The sequence below is a fragment of the Schistocerca serialis genome, chromosome 3 (genome assembly GCF_023864345.2).
Source record: "Schistocerca serialis cubense isolate TAMUIC-IGC-003099 chromosome 3, iqSchSeri2.2, whole genome shotgun sequence".
NCBI classification, from domain to species: domain Eukaryota; kingdom Metazoa; phylum Arthropoda; class Insecta; order Orthoptera; family Acrididae; genus Schistocerca; species Schistocerca serialis.
In genome coordinates, this window is record NC_064640.1 from 1,022,620,719 (window position 1) to 1,022,638,799 (window position 18,081).

The following is an 18,081-nucleotide window of genomic DNA, read 5'->3' on the forward strand; positions in this document are numbered from 1 at the left end:
TTTCAGGTAACTAAATGCCCAAACGAATCCAGTTTCTTTCCACTGTTTACACTGACTGAATTGGATGAGGTCTTGAAACAAACTAAACATGATAAAGCACCTGGTATGGATAATATAAACCCAGAATTTCTGATAAACATGGGTAATGGTGGAAAAAAAATGGCTGGTCCGCTTCTTCTCCAACACCCTAGATATTGGATCACTGCCCAACGACCTAAAGACAACACAAATAGTGGCAATTTTGAAACCAGGTAAACCAGCTGACCATCCTCAAAGCTTCAAACCAGTTTCCCTTTTGAGCTGTACTTATAAACCCTTGGAGAGGCTAATCTATAATAGAATTAGCAGCTTCATTCTGGAACATATCCCAGCTGATCAAGCAGGTTTCTGGCCACAGAGAAGTTGCTGCGACAGGTACTGGCCCTAATGTGTTTCATAGAGACTGGTTTCTAAGAAAACGTGAAGACATCTGTCGCATTCGTGGACCTAACCACAGCATATGTCACAGTCTGGAGAGAATGGATGATATACAAATAACTAAAAACAGTCCGATGCAGAAAAATTGTATCTCTCATCAACACCATGATAAACAATAGATATTTCTGTGTTTACTTGGGAGAAAATGTGAGCAAGGAGAGGAAATTAAGCAATGGTCTACCACAGGGCTCCGTCTTAGTCCCTCTGTTATTCAACCTATATATCTCCGATCTCCCCAATACCAGGTCAACAAAATTCTGCTATGTGGATGATATTGCTCTTGCATGTAGATCCAAGGATCTTGGATGAGTGGAGACAATTCTTACAGAAGATCTATCCGTTATGAGTGCATGTTTTAGAAAGTGGTGACTTACACCCAGTACAAGTAAAACTGAAGTATGTTCAGTCCATCTGACAAGCAAACAATCTAACATGGAACTCAGAGTGAAACTTAATGGAAACACTCTTTGTCATAACAAGTACCCTAAGTACCTTGATGTTACCCTTGACAGCATCCTTTCATATAGAAAACATCTTGTAAATACTGCTTCCAAGATTAAAACTCATAACAGTATTATTCAAAAACTGTGTGGAATGACATGGGGAGCTTCAGCAGATACCTTGTGCACATTGTCCATTGTGCTCGTCTTCTCAACAGCCAAGTATTGTGCCCCGGTGTGGCTAAACAGCTGCCACACCAAATTGATCAACATCCAGTTGAACCATACTATGTGGTTAATAACTGGGGCAATCACACCAACAACTGTTTATTGGCTTCCTCTGCTGAGCAACATCTATCCACCCGCAATCCGCAGAAGTGAGGCCTTGCTTAATGAATACGCAAGCTACAGGAGAACCTGGAATTACCCATGCAGGAAGACATACCAAATTTACAATGAAATAGACTCCGTTCCAGAAACCCACCATTACAACAAGCACAACAGCTAGATGCCAGTAATACCTGGGTGACAGACCTGTGGGACCAGAGTTGTCAGCTTATTGAAAATCCTGAAGAATGTGAATGGTTCCAAAAGTATAACTGAAAATCCTGAAGAGCATGAATGATTCCAAAAGTATAACTGTGATACTGCTGGCACAGAACTCGACAGGAAACTGTGGGTCAAATTGAACAGAGCTCACACTGGGCATGGCCGATTCACAGACTATTTTTACAAATGGGGTGCTACAGTCTCCGGTTTGTGGCTGTCGGGTTCTGAACCAGATAGTCAAGCACATTAGAGGTGAATGCCCCTTGTGTTCCTACCAGGGGAGTTGGAGCAACCTCATGAAAGCTGATGATACAGCTCTTATATGGAGTAGGAAACTAGATCTTGACATTTAGTTAGTTTTATATGTAGTATTGTGTTTTCATATTCCTGTTATATATAGTATTACTAATGTCATATACCTGCAATTTTAAGCTCCATGTGAGCCATACAAATAAATAAATAAAATAAAAAGTACTGAACTGAGCAGCTGTTTTAGTAATTTTTGTTTATAATAGATCTGGGAAAGTACAAAAAAGTAATTCTGATACAGTATCTGCACCCACCCGGAAATGTTTTAAACATCATCAGCTAGTTAGATTATTAGTAAGACTCAGTAGAAAAAACTGGGGGCGGGGGTGGGGGGAGGGGGGAGGGGGGTGGGGGGGGGGGGGGAGAGAGAGAGAGAGAGAGAGAGAGAGAGAGAGAGAGAGAGAGAGAGAGAGAGATTGATGCCACATACAGCTACTGATGCCCAGCTATAACTTACTCCCCCCGCCAGTAGCATTACCAGCAAGAATAGGACGACATAGCAAAGGAGCAGTTAATACCTAAATTTGCCTTCCATGAAATTAAGAGTTCCGTGATAAATTATTTGAGTGAACAGATGGTCAAGTTGCAGTGATAAAGCATTCCCATCAAACAGGTTTAGCTAAGAAGGGAAAAATAAAATTTCACAGACTCATAAATGCCCATTTAGTCACACTATTCACTGGGTTGTTCTGGGCAAAAAATGGGAAGAAGCTTATCAAGAGTGCACAGTAGATAACAAACTTAATTCTTAAGAATTTTCTTACACAATGAATTTAATTTTCCTTTGAAGTTGGCCAGGAAAGCTGAGAAAAATGATGGCTAACACCTGGGTCAAAATATCGTATGCCAGGAATAGAAAACTGCAAAGATCTTCACCATGTTATCCAAAAGACAAAAATCATACAGAAAAATATCAGACCTCTAAGAACAGTGCAGAGACATTCTGAACCATTATTAAACATGAATTGAATAAAAGAACTGATGCAAATGGTATTAAAGACCCTGATGGCAGTAGTTGCAAAACAGATGGTGTTAGATCGAAATCTGTGGTCACTAGATTAAATGAATTCTTCCTAACAGTAACTGAAAACACTGGGACAAAAATCGACCAATAAATACAGATACACTGGATTTACGTAGATGTACACTGAATGCTCTGCCAGTAAATAAAAGATTGCCAACTCAACTGATAGATTACAACTTCAATTTATAATCAGCCAAAGAGTCAGAAAATGTTTCCTGGCCAATGAAATATTCAGTAGTAATACCCATTTATTAAAGTGCAGAAAACTGGAGTAACCTCTAATTATAGACTAATCTATATTCGTGCCCTGTTGTCAGTAATTTTTTAGGAGGTGGCTTGTAACAGAATAATGGACCACTTTTCTGACAAGTTTTAAACAACTGCTCAGTCTGACTTTTGTAAAGAATACTCTAAATCAGAAAAAGTACCATGTTCTCATTTTCGATGATTTTGCCAAGACATTTGGTTTTGTAGATCATAAGATCTTTCAGGAGGAAACTAAAATGTGGCATTAAAGGCATCCCTTCTCTATGGATGGACTTGTATCTTTACAACAAAAAACAATAGGTCGAGATGACACAATTAAAACTAAATTCAGTGTGGAGAATTAAATATCGATTCCTGATAAGTTTAAATGGCTCTGAGCACTATGCGACTGAACTTCTGAGGTCATCAGTCGCCTAGAACTTAGAACTAATTAAACCTAACTAACCTAAGGACATCACACACATCCATGCCCGAGGCAGGATTCGAACCTGCGACCGTAGCGGTCACGCGGTTCCAGACTGAAGCGCCTTTAACCGCACGGCCACACCAGCCGGCCTGATAAGTTTAGTACTTGCCTCATTCCTATTAGTGACCTACATAAGTGATTAAACAAAGATATTGGAAGACTCTCGAAATATCTTGCAGAAGATCAGTATGAGCTCATCTGTCTCATATGCCAGTTAGTAAGGGAAGAGAAAGAGTATTGTATGACAGCCAGACATGTTAGACTGAGTACACAAGAGTCAGCAGCCATGAATGATGATCCCATATGTCAGGAGGTTATAGAAAATCTCAAAGAAGAACTGTATCAATCTTTAACACCAGTCTCTGCCACCAGCCAGATGAGCCATGAAGAATGAACTTTGGCCTCCTTGGACTCCCACTGACTCTGTCAGACGACAGCCCGACACTTGACTGACACAGGTACAATGAACTCCCATCCAGGTATAACATCTTGTAGAATAACATAGATTTGGAGGACTTAGAGCAATACATTGGTGCATTGGTGGATTGTGGACGCCTTGGACATGTTGTACACTACAGCAGAGAAAGAAGGTGAGTTTTTGACTACTTTTACACCTCCATATGTCAACCATCACAACAGTTCTATTACACCAGCCAACTAAGAACGATTATGTTCACCTGTGGGACGAAGCCTGTTGCTGTACCTTAGGTGAGGTCACCATCCAGCATTTCATAGCCATCCTCCATTTTGGTACAGAGATACCAGCTGCTTGTCCAGCTGCTGTCTGTAGGAAAACGAAGTTAGGCGATCTAGACAGACAAGGCCGTCTCGATGAAAAATCCTCTATGGGCGACAGATGCTGAGATTCGGAAAATTTCATTGATGTCATAATAGGTGGCCAACCTATTCGGGCACTAGTTGACCCAGTGGCTTTCTTTCTCTGATGTGAGATGCACACCATTGTTAGCTATAAAGGACTGTTCCATGATACAAAAGTGATTGTGTGGAAGTTCACAAAAGGGAAATATGTCCAGCCGACAGGAACATGTATTGCAAGAATGACTGTCAGTGACAGAACATGGCTCTTCAAATTTGCCATTTTGACAGAATGTAATTGTTATGTTATTGTCAGATGGGACTACTTCCAGGTATCACAAGGAGAAGGAGACAGAGACTGTGACAGATTAGAGCTCTAGATTGACGAAACTATTCCAACAAAGACACATAACAAAGATTGCCCTGGGCAGGTGTTCGTCATTGAAGACATTGTTATCCCTGCTTAATCAAGATGAGCTCCAGTCATCACTTGAGCGGCTAGGTCAAATTTTGAGGCTTTTTGTCGATCGCAAAAAGCTATTCAGGCTCACAGTACAAATACAAGTGCCAGCGATGATCACAAGCACTGTAGGTGGTAGAGGATAACTTAGGATCATTAATTGTCACAAGCAGCCAGACCTCGTCCCTGAAGGTGTGCACGTGGGGACAGCCAAAACAGTCCAGGACGGATAGCTTAGTGTCATAGACAAAGAATTGTGCTCTGTTACCACCACAGACAGCCAGGGAAGGAAGTCACTATCATACTGCCAATAGGATCTGACCTGACTGAGTAACAACATTGATGAGAGACAGCTGTTCTGCATCAATTTTTGGATGCTTTCAAATCAGGAGTGGAAAAAAAAAAAAAAAAACAAATCAAGTGGCCCATGGTAAAACACCATCATCCACTAATTAGCCAGTGCTCATACAGGGTGTTGCGAGATGAGTGATTGACGATTGGGAAGGAAGTGGAGAAGATGCTGCAAGCTAACATAATTGAACGTTCAGGGAGCCCTTGGTCCTCACCTGTGGAGGAAGGACTGCACATGGTTTTTTTGACTGAACAAAACCACAAAGAAAGATGTCTATCAGTTCTTGCATATTGGTGATACCTTGGATTGCTTGAAATGAGAAAAATGTTTCTCACGTATGAACATGCAGGCAGGGTACTGGAAAATCAGGGTTGGTGAGGCCAAGAGTGTGAGGAGTGGAGTGCCTTGAGGCTGAGTGTGTAAGGAGTGGAGTGCCTTCATAACTCCTGACAGCCTCAATGAGTTAAGAAGCATAGTGTTAGGAATATGTAATACTCCAGCCACATATTATGGACAGCTCGCTTCAACACTTCAAATTGATGATGAGTCTTTGTTAACGGGACGATATTGTAGTTTTTTATATATAACAAATTTGAAGACCATCTAAGCTGCCTGACAACTGTGTTGAAGTGTGTTCAGACTGCAGGCCTGCATTTGAATCCAAAGAAGTGCCTTTTCACCACCCTTGAAATGGAAAATCTTCGGGAAATATAGTGAATGGGGACAGAGTATGTCCTGATCCAGAGAAAATAAGAGCAGTCACAGATTTTCGGACTCCTTCGCACATTCGTGAAGTGAGAAGTTTTTTTGGAATGTGCTTGTACTACTGGAAATTCATAAGGGACTTCTGTACCAAAGTGTGTTTGTTGCAAGAACTACTGCAGGGAGATGACAAATTTTAATGGAATGAGGTGGAAGAAAAAATTTGCCATGGCCTTAAAGAGATGAACTAGTCTGCAATTGAGGAAGAGTGACTTACATTTAGGCTATCAACAAGTTCTGACCGTATTTATGCGGCAAACCAATTACTGCTGTGACAGATCACCAGCCTCTGCACTGGCTGACTGGCGTGAAGGATCTGTCAAGTTGGCTGATGAGATGGGCACTGAGGTTTCAGAAGTATGGTGTAACAATGGTATAGTAAAGCAGATACAAATACAAGGACACTGACTGCCTTTCAAAGAAACCATTGGTGGAACGCAGCATTGTGAACAAAATCTGTTATCATTATGTTAAATGACCTTGATACTGAACAAAGGGAAGATACAGTACTCCTGAAAAACATAGAAGTCTTGAAGAAGGAGAAGCCAACACTAGGAGAATTAGAGAGAGAGAGAGAGAGAGAGAGAGAGAGAGAGAGAGAGAGAGAGGGGATGGTGTGGAAATGGTTGCATGTCATCCCAGCTCATCTATGACCAGTTTTCCTGAAGTTTGAAGTATTTCCACTATGCTGCAACATCTGGTCACGTAGAATTCAAGAAGACTTTTAGCAGAATCAGTTGGAAGTATCACTGACCAGGCAACTCCCAATCATAGACACAGTGTAAGCCTCTGTAAGGCATGCCAGCAACAGAGACATGTGCTGCAATTACCTCCAGGAGACTTGTGGTACCAAATCCTGCCTGCAGCAATGCTATTCCACTGAATTGGTTTTGACCTTCTGGGGAGGTTCCCAAAGGGAACAAACAGGTATTGATGGATAATGGTCTGCACCGACTTCTCACCTGCTATGTGGTCATCAAAGGTGTGCCAAGTGCCAAAGTTCAGAAAAACACAAAGTTACTTGTAGAAGACATTATGTTGAAGCACAGACATCCATGATCGTGAAAATGTTTTCCAATGGAGACTAGTATCAGAGGTACTCACACATTTTGATATCACCCACAGGATGACAACTCACACATATTAAAATACTTCGGGCTATTATGTCACGGTCAGATGAATTTCTTATTGAAACCCAATGCTTTGTCCCCATCTTCAGAGGACGACATTGAGGGGTGGGGAGGTTTGTAGCTGCTTTGGAAGTCCGCGCACACCTGGGCTCACTACAAACAGAAGTGAAATTCTTTTTACTTGTTTCCATGAGATCCCATGCAGAGGTGTGATGTCATATGTTTTAAATACTTGAACACAATTGGCCATTGTTAGGTGGTGGTATCTTCTGTTGCTATCACCCCATGGTGGAAGACCAGTACACATCTTCAACACCAGAATCCAGATATCATCCAGTTGTACACCCTCCTCCTCCAATTAAAATTATTAGTCAGTTTAGCTATATCTGTGGCCCCTCTATAGAGACTTTCATTGTATCTGCTAGTGGCTGCAAGTGCCTAAGTTTTGTCGCACTGAATCCGGTAGCTGCAAAGCATGTTCTTAAACATCTGAGCTGTCTGTTCCTACCCTTCAACAGCTCATATGTGCTTTTAGTCGTTCTTCAACCATTCTTTTAGTAGTATCCCAGTACACTGCAATGTCCTCCCTCAATTTTGATCCAACTTCTTTCTTTGATCTTCACTCCTTTAGTTAAACTGTAACTTTAAAATAGTATTTGAAAAATGTGGACAAAACTTTGATAATTGGTAACTATCACCATTTATAGTGGTGACCAGGTATGCCCCAAGGCAGTCAGATAAATTTGTGGTCACTGCAATTGCCATACTACAATTAAAGCACTCAGGAGAATACAGCACTTGTCAGAAGCATTGGTAGCCCCATGCAGAATCATTACGTACCAACACTGGTGCCCAAAAACAGTTAAGTGTCCAATTATTAGCACAATGTTGGTATGATGTGAATTTGTGACATTTGGCATTGAGGGCTTAAGTACCAGTATCATTAATTGTCAAACAGTGCCATTAATTTCATAACTACTATGCAATCCCACATACCCTCATTTCTTCAGTCAATAACCCTTTTGCCACTGAAGCACATTAAACCCTCATATGGCAATAAGTCTATTTGGAAAACAGAAGTACTTAATTCACATCTTAAATGGGCACAAGTCTCTCAAATAATTATTTATAGGCACATCATCATCTCTGTGAAAAGCGACCAGTACAACATTTGGGGAAGCTAAGTTGAATTATTTGTAGCTACAACACTTCCAGTAATATTAGTAACTTATTAAACTAAGAACTTCAGAAACATAAACTTGTGAGACAGTTTGGAAAGCAGTTGATATTCGTATCTGCTATTACCACTAACAGTTTCGTCTGGATTCAGCTCAGTACCCAGTTAAGTTTGAAGTACAATAATATGCACACACTTATTATCTTCCTATGTCTACCATCCAGGCTGATACTAGTTGGAATATTTAAATAAGATGCTTGGAACTTTCATTAACAAAACTTGCATGACCTAGGATATTAGCCCCATTTCATACTCACAACAACTGAAAGGATTCTGCATTACTAAGAGGTTATCAGTATCAATAGTATTAAATTTTAATCAGATGTATTTATTACACTTCCTGTCATAAGTAATGAGAGATAGGTCTGTTACAACACAAGTTTAAAACAGTTTATCAATCTTTGATGAAGTTCATTCAATGCACTGTGAAATAGCAAAGGACTCACATCTGGCGAGCTGCGTGATATACTTGCGCTTCCTTATTTGTGTGGTCATAATTTTGAAAAGTGGTTTTTCGGAATCTTCGCTACCGTTTTTTGACTTATTAACAACCAGAATTGAAAAAGGCCATAACACACCAAGAGATAACATGCTCTTAATACCACCTTTCAGTTGCTATCCATGTTAACCATAAGCCACACACCTCGATGTTTTACAACCAAAGTCATTTCGTAAATTCTTCTTCTTGAAGCACTTTAACTTCACATTACTTGCCCAGTTTTTGGCAATTCTGTCTAATATTGTGCACTATTTTTTTGACAAACATGCAAGTATGAACACATATGATTGCATGCCGTGAGTCCACACCAGTTGTTGTCTAGGCACTTCTGTACCAAGTTTTTTCATGCTAAAATCCTCAAAGAAGTAATTTACATTCATTGTTCACGGCTTCTTTGCCAACATGACTCCAGCACCTCAAGCTACACATTTATATATTTATATTACTAACTAAAATTCTTTCACCTTACAATTGTCTTATATACATTTTAGAATCAGCAACAATATTTCTTTGAACATATTAAGTTTGCAAAACCAATAACATGTTAAATACAATACCATTAATTATTTTTTGACATCATGTAGTACTACCTAAGGATGAACCAAAAACAGGAGAAGGGGAATAAAGGCAATTTAAAAGTGCTATGGTAGAAGCTGCAGTAGCTGTGTGTGTGGAAGGACAAGTGACAGAAAATTGTTTAAGGAGACACCATGGTGGAATGAAAGAGTCAAGGAGGTAGTGGGAAGGGAGAACAAAAAGTATGGTTCAGAGAAAGGACCTAATTAGCAAGAGAGGAGTATAACAAAAAGAGGAAAGAGGCAAACAAGACAGTGGCTGAGGAGAGAAGAAAGTGGATGGAAGAATGGACAAAGATGATGGAGGAAGATAGCAGAGGAAGTAAGAAAGTGCTATATGGAATGATCAGTACAAGCAAAAACATATGTAATTGGCATATATTATTAAAAACAACAATCTTCTCAAATACACTGTATAAAATTTGTATAAGTGAAGGAAATTAAATGTACAATACCATGTTTATACAATAATTTGTGGTAATGAATTTCATCAATGTGGTACAGCAAGTAAAAACTCATCAAAAAATTGAAATTAGTATCTGGGTACAAGGCAATCAAGCTATTGTCTGACATTCTACAACTTATAATTTAAGTCAAAACACACGTCTTTGAGAGATATTTCCTTTGTGCGCGTGCAGAAAAAAGCAAAACTTTATGAATATGGTGAATTAAAACAAAAATATCACAGCAGCTAACTGGTTAAACCATAAGCATAAATGCTGACATCTGTGTTATGACAAAATTTTTCACCATTGCTGTCAGTTTTTAATGCTTTTTTTTTTTTTTTTTTTTTTTTTTTTTTTTTTTTTTTTACACACGTGGCTAAGGCCTTATTGACCATACACCTGCTCTACGAGCCTCTTCCAATTATTTCTATCCAGGGAAATTGTTGTCCAATCAGAGTTGATGCCCATCCTAGCTGCATCTTCCCGGATATTCTCCATCCACCTAATTCGAGATCTTCCTCTTCTTCTCTTTCCTTCTAATTTCTTAGTGGATGCTATTTTGGGTAGTCTGTTCTCCGGCATCCTTGCTACATGACCAGCCCAGTTCAGTCTTCTCTTCTTTAACATTTCCACAATGGTACTATGTTTGTACAGCTCCCGTAGTTCTTCATTTTTCCTTATCCTCCACTCCATGACATTTTCATCGAAGATTGGTCCAAATATTTTTCTTAGTATTTTTCTTTCAAATATCAACAGTTTTTCTTCATCTTTTTTCCTGAATGTAATAGCTTCACATCCATATAATGCTACTGGTACAATAGTTGACTGATAAAAACGGATTTTGAATTCAGTACTAAGTGATCTCATCCTTAAAATTTTGATACAGCTGTAAAAAGTTCTATTAGCTGCTGCTAGACGGGCGTCTATTTCTATTTCTGCTCTATTGTCTCTGCTAAAAAGACTCCCTAAGTACTTGAAGTGGTCAACTGCCTTGAAAGTGAGACCATTTACGGTCAGTGGTGTATTCTTTTGGAGTTTTTTACTTATGACTAGATATTCTGTCTTTTCTTCATTCACATGAAGTCCAGCTTTCTCAGCTATTTTGTAATAATTTTGCATCATCCTGATTAATTCAGCTTTTGAAGTGCTTATTAAGGCTACATCATCTGCATAAGCAAGTCTAGTAATTTCTTTCCCTGCAGTTGGATCCCTTGTGGATTAGTTTTGGTGAATTCTCTATCAATCTTCTCTAAGATAATATTAAATAGAATAGGTGAGATGGCATCCCCTTGTCTCAATCCAGTGTACACCTTAAAATTTTCAGTTTCTCCTGCAGGTGTCTTAACTTTGCATATGGTTTCTTCCAAACACATTTTAACTAATTTGATTAATTTTAATGGTATTTCAAATTCTTTCATGGTGTTTAAGAGTGTCTTTTGGTGTATGCTATCATAGGCCTTCTTGAAGTCTATAAATAGAATATGGATATCTACATTAAATTCCCATGCCTTCTCATTTATTTGTCTCAATGTGAATAAGTGATCCAAAGTGGATCTGTTAGTGCGGAAACCACATTGGTAGTCCCCAATCAGTTCTTCGGTTATGGGAATCAGTCTGTGTAGTATACACATCGACAAAATTTTATACGTGACATCGAGTAGGGCAATTCCTCTGTAGTTATCACAGACAAGGGATCATTCTTCTTAAAGATGGGGCATATAATTGCAGTTTTCCAATCGGCCGGTATGTTTTCTGTCTCCCAAATTGTTTCAATTAAGGAATGTAGTTCTATTTCCAATTGTGGTCCTCCATTTTTTAAAAGCTCAGCATATACTTGGTCTTCCCCACAGGCCTTGTTGTTCTTTAATTTCTTTATTGTTTGTCTTATTTCATTTACTGATGGTGTGGTGACTTGTATATCAACTGTATCTGGTTCTTCAAATGTAAAGTAATATTGTGGATCATTGCAGTTGAGCAGCTGTGTAAAGTATGTCTTCCATGTTTCTTGTATGTCATTCTTGTTTGTAAGTATTTTCCCATTATGGTCCTTTATAAACTGTTCCCTTTTAGTGAATTTTCCCAAGGACTTTTTTATATTCTGGTACATCTGCCTTGCTCTGTGATGCTTGAAATCATCCTCCGCTTCTCTTACCATGTTGTTGTAGTGTTTTCTCTTCTCTTGTCTTAGAGTTCGTTGTGTTTCCTCGCGGATTTTATAGTATCTCTCCTTTAGTGTAATATTGTCCATGTCTTGTAACCATGCCTTCCTCGCATTTTGCCTCTCCAGTACTCTTTCTTGGCACTTTATATTAAACCAGATTTTGTTAGTTCGTTTTCTTTTACCTATAGTTTTGGAAGCTACATCTTGAATACTGTTTCTGAGGTGTCTCCATCTACTTTCCACGTCTTGCTGGTCACTATGTGTCAGTCTACATTCCGATAGGTTAATTTCCATTTCTTTCCTAAAGTTTTCTTTTATTTTTTCTTCTGCCAGATTTTCTACCTCGTACCTTTTAATTTCAACCCTATTTGTACTTTGTTTCTTTTTTAGTTTTATTTTCATTTGAGCTATGATTAACATATGATCTGTCTCACAATCTGCTCCCCTAAAAGCTCTAACGTCTTTAATACTGTTTTGAAATCGTCTTTGGATGGCGACATGGTCAATCTGGTTCACTACTTTTCCAGCTGGTGATATCCATGTCCCTAAATGAATGCGTTTGTGTTGGAATTTTGTGCTGCTTAATGTGAGACCATTTGCCATTGCAAAGTTTATGAGTCGCACACCATTCTCTGAACTTTCATCATGTAAGCTGTAATTCCCAATGGTTGGTTTGTAGATTTCTTCTTTTCCTACTTTGGCATTAAAGTCTCCTAACACTATTGTTACATTATGTCTACTTATTGAATTATATGTCTGTTCCAGTTGACTATAAAATTCTTCTTTCACGTCATCTTCCTTATCTTCTGTGAGTGCATGAACATTTATAAATGTAATATCAAACCACTGAGCCTGAATTGTAATGTGTGATATTCAGTTATTAATTGATTTGAATTCCTTTATTGTGTCAATTGCTGTTTTATGAATGTAAAAGCCCGTTCCAAATTCATGGTGCTGACCGCAGTCTCCATACATTAATGTCCCATCTCCTATTTTCATTGATCCCGTTCCCTGCCATCTTATTTCTTGGAGTGCTACCAGTTGTACCTTGTATTTTCCTAGTTCGTTTATTAGTATTTGTGCGCTTCCTGGGCGGTATAGACTTCTGACATTCCACGAACCAAAAGAGAAATCCTTGTAACTTTGCCAATTTCTGTTCCAGTAAATTCTGTCCTGTTTCCGAGGCATACCTTGAGTGTCCTGACCGGCCATTGTTTTACACAACCCCCAACCTGGAGGACCAGGAGTCTTGATTTTGGGGGACTCTACCCCTAGGGATTTGCCTTCACCATGGCTTAACGAGTCTTCCCTACCCGTGCTAGTTTTGGTCCACCCCGGGTATTTTATTTCCCCGGTACCCCCCATATCTGGAGAGCATTCCCCAATCCGCCACCCGGGGAGGTGTCCGATGGGGGACTAGCAACCCCACACGGGTTAATGCTTTTCTTACGAACCACAAATCCAGTTGATGTTACAAGCTTATTAGAAGTCAGCTCAGTGAATTTCTGTATACTGTATAAAATGTGAATTTAAAAGAAAGCTCAGGTGCTACAGTTTTGCTTTAAGCCTTCTATCGCTGCTGACGTCTTTGTAATCTACAGTGTGTGGTGCAAAGTATATATGTGAGTAGTCTGTGTAGTTGTTGCAACTGCATCATGTCAGATTTGAACACAAAAGCCTTTAATATATGCTATTTACAAAACCCTTGTTCTATTTCCATGTGACATCTGTGCCATAGCACATCATCTGCATGAAAAGTGTATTTTTAGCACTTTACAAAATTCTTTCACACTTACTTGTACTTCTGTCATTGAAGAACCACTCCCCAGCTCCACACACTCAGCAGGCGAGCTCATTTTTCATGTGTTAACAGTGGTGTGGTGAGTGTGCTGGTGACTTAACAAGTCACCAATCAATAAAACCACACTAGCGGGAAATGGCTGAGGTTTCCTTGATTATGACCGAGCATATTCTTTGAGACTCAGTGTTTGAATTTAAAAGGTTGACAATTGATATTGCTACTGAATACAGTACATCAGAAATACATGCAAAAAGATGAGACTGAGTTACAAGTGGCACAAGAAATGGTGGCAGCTGGTCCCCTTTGTCATTTATTGGCTAGGTCCGGAACATTTTTGCCGGCCGCGTTGGTCTCGCAGTTCTAGGCGCTCAGTCCGGAACTGCGCGACTGCTACAGTCGCAGGTTCGAATCCTGCCTCGGGCATGGATGTGTGTGATGTCCTTAGGTTAGTTAGGTTTAAGTAGTTCTAAGTTCTAGGGGACTGATGACCACAGATGTTAAGTCCCATAGTGCTCAGAGCCATTTGAACCATTTGAACCGGAACATTTTAATCAGCTGTCTTGTTTTTCCATTGCTGCTGCAATCCAGCTGTAGCTGTGTCATAATTGCGTGGTGAAACTAAACATTGCAAGTTGTGTCGGCTATGCTGATCATGGATTACGTCAGCATTTCCTATTTCACATCTTCTTGATCTGCAGACGCCTAAAATATTCTCTGAATTGCGCCACTGCTCTTGGAGCAAACCACTTATAATTCGTTCAGTCACATCAGATGTCAATAAGAAGAAAACAGGATGAAGTAAAGTAAGACATTGAGTAAGAACTTATAACAGAGATAAACTGTACTAGGAAGAAATGTAAAATTGAGGATTTTTCAGTATTGATCTTATGGGTTTTTCACAAAGGTTATGAATTTATGGTGTAGAATTACGAAAAATGTAAAATCGGAGAACATAACATCGAAGTTTCTCTGTAATAACAGACAGACATTGAAGATAGTGTGGAAGAAGTACTTTGAGAATTTGCTAAATCCGAATGGTTTAGGAGATGAGGATAATAGACTGAAGGAGGTAGAAGTAAACTCTGGAGGAGAAAAGGATCTGTGAAATGGAAAGAAATGTAACTGGCACTGGACAAGATGAAAGGAGGAAAGGCACCAGGTATGGCCAAAGTAAATGTTGAATGGTGAAGGCGGCAGGGGAGGTTGGGAAACAGTGGCTGTATCATATGATGAAGGTAATGTAATGTGAGAAGAAGACTCCAGAAGATTGGAATAGGGCACTAATTGTCCATGTAATGAAGAAAGGGAGTAAGAGGGATTGTAAAAACTACAGTAAAAGCTACTACACACTGATACCACACTTTACCAAGGTATACAAAAAAAAAAAAAAAAAAATAATAATAATAATAATAATAATAATAATAATAATTAAAAAAAATCGTGGAGAGCAGCATCTGAACAAGCATCAAGAACAAATTGAGAGAGGAACAGCATGGCTTCAGACCTGGAGATAAACTGTTGACCCCATATTTGTAGTGAGGCAGCTCCAGGAGCACCAGTATGAATTTGGAGAAGACCTCGTGATGGTCTTTCTTGCTATAGTAAAGGCATTTGATAGTGTTTGTAGAAGAAAGGTCCAGGAAGCACTAGAAAAGAAGGAAGTGAAAAAAGAGACAATAAGCAGAGTGGAGGAGATGTACTGTGGAAGCCTGAGTTGTGTGAAAGTGGGAAGTGAAAGGACAGATATGTTCCAGTGAACAAATGGTATGAAACAGGGCAGCACATTGTCACTTCTCCTCTTCATTGTGATCTTGAATGACATAATGACTAAGGTGGCAGAAAACAACTGGAGGAGACAAGATGAAAGCATTGGTGTTTGTAGATGACTTGACGATCTGGGGTAACAAGGAGGAGATTCGGGAATAGTTGAGTGCTTGGGAAGAAACTGCAAGATAGTTTGCAAAGAAATTAGATGAAAACAAATGAGAGATCCTGGTACAACTAGAAAGAAAGAAGGAAAGATCAACTATTAGAATAAGGATTGGAGGTGAACAATTGAGGAAAGTGGATAGAGTCAAATACTTGGGAGGTGCGATCAAAGAAAATGGAAGAAATAAGAAAGAAATTGGTGAATGTAGCAGATGGGCAGCAGAATTCCTGCCAGGTGTTAGGAGTCTGGTTCGGAACAAAGACGTCCCACAAAAAAGCAAAGAAGGTGACGTATAGAAGTTACTACATCCCAATACTGACCTACACATCTGAAACATGGGTAATGAAGAGATGTAAGCAAATTACAGGCATGTGAAATGAAGTTCCTCAGAAGCAGGATTGGAGTAACAAGGAGAGGTCTGATGACAGAAGGGTACTTAAATTCTGAAAGGGGAGCCCTTCTGGAGCAGCATGGGAACATAAAGGCTAAGATGGTATGAGCACTTAAAGAGAATGGAAAACGAGGATTCCCAAGAAAATACTGCCGTTACAATATGATGATGCAGGCGGGCATCTGTGCTGTATGGATGACTGGTGTGAGAATGTTTGTCACCACTGACACAAGCAAATTGCACAACTGATGAAGCATATCCAACTTGTGTGGCAATTCTCTGAAAGGAGCATCCTGCCACTCGGAAGGACACAATTTGACCCCTTTAAAACTTGGTCAGTTGGCTGTAGGAAGCATGAGTGTGTCATGTTTGCACCACACTGACTCTTCGGCATGTGAGCATTCTCTGTGAAAGGGTACAAACAAATGGCATTCAGGTAGGTATGCCACTATGCTATCTGTTTGTTCATGGCATTGAAACTGCTATCAGTACACCTACTATTACCCAGGTGGCGTATGCTGTCATCGGATCAAAATAGTCATCGTTTTTTCAGCTGTATGTTTCTTTTCTTTCCCTGGTAGTTTATTATCTAACAAGGGTTTTCTCATTTTGATACTAAATTTAGCCTTCGATGTGACATTTCTCGACACTTTCTGTACTATGAAAATCTGCAGTTTTAAGTGTTACAACACATTAATGATCTCTCTGAAACGTGCCTGTTTAGTGCAGTTTGTTCTGTTAAATTGTTGGGAAAAGTGACATCGATGGCTGAACATAGTACCCTGAACTTAAGTAGCTATTTTAAATTTTGTAATGAAAAGTGTGTTAAATATGGCATGTGTACATGTAGGTGCTACCAATTAGTCTGTTACCACAGTCTTTACCTCAGACAAAAGGAAAAAATATAAAAATGGAGCGAATGGAACAGGCAATAGGGAATACAAATATCTAAAAACTGATTGACAGTAAGTGCAAAATGGCTAAGCAGAAGTGACTAGAGGAAAAGTGTAAGGATATAGAAGCTTATATAACTAGGCGAAAAATAAATGCCGCCTATAGGGAAATTGAAGAAGCCTTCTGAGAAAAGAGAAACAGTTGTTTGACTATCAAGAGCACAAATAGAAATCCAGTCCTAAGCAAAGAAGGGAATGTTGAAAGCTGCAAGGAGTATGTAGAGGGTCTATACAAGGGAGATGAACTTGAAGACAATATTACAGAAACAGAAGAGGACACAGATGAAGATTAGATGGGAGATACGATACTGTGAGAATAATTTCACAGAGCACTGAAAGACCTAAGTCAAGACAAGTCCCCGGGGGATAGATGACATTCTTTCAGAACTAGTGATAGTCTTGGAAGAGCTAGCCATGACAGAACTCTTCCATGTGGTGTCAGAGATGTATGAGACAGGTGAAATGCTCTTCGACTTCAAGAAGAATGCAATAATTAAAATTTAAAAAAGCAGGTGCTGACAGGTGGGAATATTACCAAACTAGCTGTTTAATAAGTCATGGTTGCAAAATAATAGCATGAATTTTTTACAAAAGAATGGAAAAATTGGTAGAAGCTTACATTGGGGAAGATCTGTTTGAATTCTGGAGAAATGCAGGAACATGTGAGACAATACTGACAGTATGGCTTATCTTAGAAGATAGGTTAAGGAAAGGAAAACCTACGTTTATAGCATTTGTAGACTTGCACAACATTTTTGATCATTGACTGGAATATTCTCTTTGAAATTCTGAAGGCAGCAGGGGTAAAATACCAGGAGCGAAAGGCTATTTACAACTCATACAGAAACCAGACGGCAATTATAAGTCAAGGGGGTATGAAAGGGAAGCAGTTGTCAAGAAGAGAGTGAGGCAAGGTTGTAGCCTATCCCCTACGTTGTTCAGTCTGTACATTGAGCAAGCAATAAAGGAAACAAAAAGAAAAATTTGGGTTAGGAATTACAGTCCAGGAAGAAGAAATGAAAACTTTGAGGTTTGC

General features: G+C 39.3%; 1 protein-coding gene across 2 annotated transcripts in view; it reads left to right on the plus strand.

Moving 5' to 3' along the window:
* The window catches only part of LOC126471481 (transmembrane protein 183-like), a 279,480-nt gene that overhangs the window by 150,893 nt on the left and 110,506 nt on the right, over nt 1-18,081 (plus strand). The gene's annotated exons all lie outside the window — the stretch shown is intronic.